Raw genomic sequence first — 6,000 nt, forward strand, 5'->3', positions numbered from 1 at the left:
GTACCGGCGCGTACTCCAAGCAGACGCGCACCACTCAGACCTCCGCGCCAGATGCGCCCTCCGTACCGGCGCGCACTCCAAGCAGTCGCGCACCACTCAGACCTCCGCGCCAGATGCGCCCTCCGTACCGGCGCGCACTCCAAGCAGTCGCGCACCACTCAGACCTCCGCGCCAGATGCGCCCTTCGTACCGGCGCGTACTCCAAGCAGTCGCGCACCACTCAGACCTCCGCATGGACAACCCGTTTCCCCGTGGCGACGCGCTCGCCCCGTTTTGATCCAACTCTCTTTACGCACAGCGCCTGGGTGAGTTTTTATGACTGTCTTTGATCCTATTCGTTTTTCGTGTGTTTAATGACACTGAAGATATCCTGCTTTTTGTCAGACTGTCACTCACCCAGCGTCAGCTTTTTGGATTGTTCATTGGGATAATATTTGGCCTTAACATCGCTCACTGTGTGTATACACACCGAAGATATTATCACTTGGATTTGTGTTTGGGACTTCGCTCACAGTGTTTATTTGCACCGAAGATTCTATCACGTGGATTTGTGTTTGGGACGTTTACTCACAGTGTGTATTTACACCGAAGATTCTGTCACCTGGATTACTCTGTTTTTGGGTAAGCTGTCACTTCTCCTGTTCACCTGCTCTGTTCCCTACTGTACTCTGAGTTAACCCTCTCCCTCTCTCCCTCTCGGTTCCATTTACCACCTCGGAGATTCTGCCGAGAGAGATCTGCAGAGCGGTTCTGACGTCCACCGTCTGCTTCCTCAGACGAACCATCCCGGGAGAAGCTGCAAAGCAGCAGCATTCATTAATGCTTGTGTTCCAAGGCCTTACCCTGTTTTTCTCTGTCCCAGTATGCAGCTCCAGCCCTCGCCCTGTTCCAAGGCCATACCCTGTTTTTCTCTAGTCCTCCTAGTCCTCCCTGTCTAGTCCCTCCAGTCCTCCCTCTCCCCAGCCGCCTCCGCGGGCCTCTGTCCCTGTTTTTCCCTCTCTAGTCCTCCTAGTCCTCCCTGTCCCCAGCCCGCCTCCGCAGGCCTCTGTCCCTGTCTCCCCTCTCTAGTCCTCCTAGTCCTCCCTGTCCCGTCCTCCTAGTCCTCCCTTTTCCTGCCTTGTCCCTTGCCCCGGCCCTGTTTCCCGTTAGCCTTCCCTTAGCCTTCCCCCTAGCCAGCTCGCCTCTTAAAGGCACTGTGCCTTTTCCCTTTCTTGTTATCCAGTTATTTGTGTTCTCCCTTAAAGGGACAGTGCCGTTTCTGTGTGTTTTCAATAAATGCCCAGTTCTTGGCTTACTCTCATACCTGTCTTGTGTTGTGCGATTGGGGTCGGTTACAAACCATAACACTATGTTATTGTTGAAGTGCCACGAAGTGACCCTTTTTGTATTTTGACATCCTGTTCTCTCTCTCTGACTTGTGTCCCTTGTATGATGTAATATATTAAGCATTATAAAGGATTAAATATAACTATAAGCTTGATAACAGGACGAGTAGGCCTCTGATATGACGGATGTCTTTTTGTATTCTTATATAACCTGTATAACTATATACACTATAAACTATACTACAGTTAATGGAATATGCACAGTCAGAATGGAATGGGCCTCTTCTCATGCTGCTAGTGAAGACAGGAATGTGGTCACAGAGCGCTGACCTTGAGAGGAGCAGAGGAGAGAATTACTGCCTTACAGTTATGAGGCAGAGAACTATTGTACACTGTAGACTACAGGATACATGTATTATGTTTGGGCATGTCAATCAGTGTTTAAGTATATGAGTATTGAATAGTACAGATATATATATATATCTGTATATATATATATATATATATATATATATAAGCGTATAGGCTATTCATGCTAGAAGGACCATGTATTGTATATTACACAGGGCAATTGCTTCATTCAATACTGCTGGACGCCCCTTAGGAATGTGCCTATGACCTTGTGGGCCTCTGCTAGCCTGCTAGAAACAGATATGAGACCTAGGGATTTTCCACAATATCGTACTCTGTTCCAGTAAAACAGTTACAATTACTTTTTTAAGTTACAACCCAGTGGAGTAGACAGGAGCCAATGGCAAAGATACAAGTTGGAAGGAGGAGTGTTTTACTGTACCTACTATATGACGCTACGGACCTGTGTATATAAGTCACAGCTTCAGTCTCGTCGTGCAGATTTAGATTTTTGACTTCAGACACCATTCTTAGAGGCTATGCTATGCTAGAGAAGAGATGTTTTTTGTTTTATACTCACTTTTACTGAATTGGACATTTCCAATGCAGTTTCTTTTGTAACTTGCTTTTTCTAATTAAAAATAACTTTGTTATAATACCTATTGAATCTGTGGACTGCTTTCTACCGCAATGTGTCGCGACGCTGGCCTCGCCCTGCACTCGTCTGAGGTAAAACGGTATAGCTATAATCTGGAAGCCATGCAGATTGAATCCATTGCTGGTAACTGCTTTTCAGCTAAAATTGTATAGAGGATATTATATATATGGCACTGTTTGTTGTTTGCGGGCTCCGGTATCTCTGTGTTCGACGGGCTCCGTCGGGTTTGTGGGAAACTGAGAATCTAGTCACTGCAGGACCAGACGATCGGTAACACGGATCGATGGATCTGTCGAATTCATAAGGGGTACTGGGACTTGCAAATTATTATTAAGTGTTATTGCGCTAATATAATTACTATTGTTGTAGGCAAAGTAATATCATCAGACTTTCAAATGAGTAGCATTACAGGCCTTTCCTCACAAATGAGGATAGTGGCGGTGCCGGTGAAGTAATTATCATCAGGCTTTCAAATGAGTAGCATTACAGGCCTTTCCTCACAAATTAGGATAGTGGCGGTGCCGGTGAAGTAATTATCATCAGGCTTTCAAATGAGTAGCATTACAGGCCTTTCGTAAAATGATGATAATAATGATGATAATAATATTATTGTTATTATAGGCAATAAGAGTTCTCCCAGACATACATTCGGTTTATTACAAACAAAGAAGAGGTTAACAACTCTTCTATGCTTATATTTCATATCAACTGGATATAACTAAACTAGTGACTATGAAGTAAGCTTGATAGAAATAGTAATTGACCCGAGAACTTAGCGAGTTTAGCACCTCGCTGGGGGATATCGGGCGGCCACAGGGTTATATCTCGAGTAAGTGAACTGAGATAGATAGAGACAAACCCATCGGTATGATAACAGCCAAATAAAATAAACTAGAAATAGTGATAATGGAGAACCCTGAAATGAACAAATTACAAAAGTGAGTTTAAACCTTACTTGAATGTGCTCTTATCAGCACCTAGGGAGCTAAAACCTTCCGCTTTAGAATACGCCAGACAAAGGATATTGATCTGTATGGCCCTCAGTGGAAAGCAGTGGCAAATTAAAAGGCATCTGCGTAGTGTTGGCATAGCTGGTGGAGCGGTTGAGGCCGCAAAATTGGATTAAAGAAAAAGAAAGTAAAGAAAACCCCCTCTCTAAATGTCTGGCAGTTTAGAGAGACATCAGCGCAGCCATACAGGCTGGCATTGCCGGCTAACGGGCCAGTGCTAACTGGAGGCTACCTAGCCGGAGTCTACAGGAGCGCCGGCTAACGGGCCAGTGCTAACTGGAGGCTACCTAGCCGGAGTCTACAGGAGCGCCGGCCAACGGGCCAGTGCTAACTGGAGGCTACCTAGCCGGAGTCTACAGGAGCGCCGGCTATCGAGCCAGTGCTAACTGGAGGCTACCTAGCCGGAGTCTACAGGAGCGCCGGCTAACGAGCCAGTGCTAACAGTGGGCTACCAAGCCAAGAGCTCACAACAGGCTAACAAGCCAGAGCTAACTAGCTCACAACAGGCTAACAAGCCAGAGCTACTAGGTCACAACAGGCTAACAAGCCAGTGCTAACAGTGGGCTACCAAGCCAAGAGCTCACAACAGGCTAACAAGCCAGAGCTAACTAGCTCACAACAGGCTAACAAGTCAGAGCTAACTAGCTCACAACAGGCTAACAAGCCAGTGCTAACAGTGGGCTACCAAGCCAAAGAGCTCACAACAGGCTAACAAGCCAGAGCTAACTAGCTCACAACAGGCTAACAAGCCAGAGCTAACTAGCTCACAACAGGCTAACAAGCCAGAGCTAACTAGCTCACAACAGGCTAACAAGCCAGAGCTAACTAGCTCACAACAGGCTAACAAGCCAGAGCTAACTAGCTCACAACAGGCTAACAAGCCAGAGCTAACTAGCTCACAACAGGCTAACAAGCCAGAGCTAACTAGCTCACAACAGGCTACCAAGCCAAGAGCTAACTAGCTCACAACAGGCTCAAGCCAGAGCTAACAGAAGTGAACAGGATGTCTCACAATCATTCCCACATCACCGAGGACGAGGATTTACCCTCGGATGATGGATTGGGAGTTTTACACCAGACAGGGGGTTAGACTACCTAGGAGAGCGGGGAGAACACCCAGAGTCCCCTGAAACGTTTGCGGAAAGTGAGGAATTCACAGAACCAAGCGAATCACAATACCCAGAGCTGCCGGCTGTACAGCAGGCGGTAATTGGAACACGGAAGGCCACGACAGTTACGGCCCCCGCATACTGGCCCGACAGTTTGGGACTTCAGGGACAGTGGAACCCACTGCCCCACATCCCTACACCAAACTCCCCGCGGGGGGAGCAGACCATGCCACCTGGCATGTCAAGATTAAATGAAATCTCTTGTGCTATTAAACCAAGAACTCAACCGGGAAACCCGAAGCATATACAGCACCTATGGGTCTGTTCCTTATGGTTACAAAACTTTGTACCAAAAGGGAACCACACGTTTGTGGTTAACCCGGCCAACGGAGGCCTACGTAATGGAGGAGGAATGGCAAAAACCATACAGGATATGGCAGGACCCGGCTACGCCGACTGGTGTGCAAGAGAAGTGGCCAGTCAACCTCATAACCTCCTTAAGGACGGCACGGTGCTGGTGGGAGTCCCCTAGCTACTTAAAAATAAGGGTTACGCGGGGATACTGACAATTGCCATGCAGGACGTGCTGCCAGGAGCAGACATCGAAACCCAAACCCGAGTACTCCTGGCATACTACAGGAACATTTTTAGACAAGCCCAGGACGCAGGCATAACAAACCTAGTTATGACCTTGTTTGGAATAGGGATTTGGCATTATGATGCCAATACAAGCATATGGTGCTTCCTGGAAGCCTACCAAGAAATACCAGCCGCGTCAATGGCAGTGGTCTTGCTGATCCCGGATAAATACCAAGCAAACACAGTGAGCAGAGCTCAAATGGAAGCATGGCCACCACACTACCGTAATGGCTGGGGAAACCTGTTCGAGGAAATCGAGCCCATTATGGTCGGAGAACTCACACAGATCATGAACGAGCTAGCATACAGAAACCAGACATGGTCTGGTCCCTCGGGAACACCAAGGGAAGCATTGAGTCACTCAGACCAAAGGGCCCAAAGTACGTGGCCCCTGTCAGGACAAGGGAGGATATATGAGGAAATACCAGATACTCAGCCTGAAAGCCATGAGCTCTACTCCACCTGTGCGAGACACACCCAGGAGGGGATGGCACAGGACGATGGTCAGGACCCAGGAGTTGGCCGAGCACTGCCTGCTCCCACTCACAGGTACATGGACCAGAGGGCTCCCCGCTCAATGACACTGGGGGGATCAACCACACCAGGGCGAGATCACTCCCTGCAGTGCATAAGCCCAGGACCACGTGTTCACGAGGAAGTGAGGCAAGCGAGAGCAACCTATACATCTCCCTGTGGTGAACACTCAGGGGTGAGAGTGACATCTACAAGGTCTCACAGACAATCACCAGACATAACAGTCACTAACTACCCAGTCTGGACCGACAACTCTGATACACCATGGTCAATCCTCACCTTCACTGGACCGTCATTGACGAACTATGGTAGATGGGAAACAAGCATGGTAACGGCAGGAGGCTCTTACTACCGGAACCTGAGGAAACAGGTAA

The sequence above is a fragment of the Notolepis coatsorum genome (genome assembly GCF_963971535.1).
Source record: "Notolepis coatsorum genome assembly, chromosome: 5".
NCBI lineage: Eukaryota > Metazoa > Chordata > Actinopteri > Aulopiformes > Paralepididae > Notolepis > Notolepis coatsorum.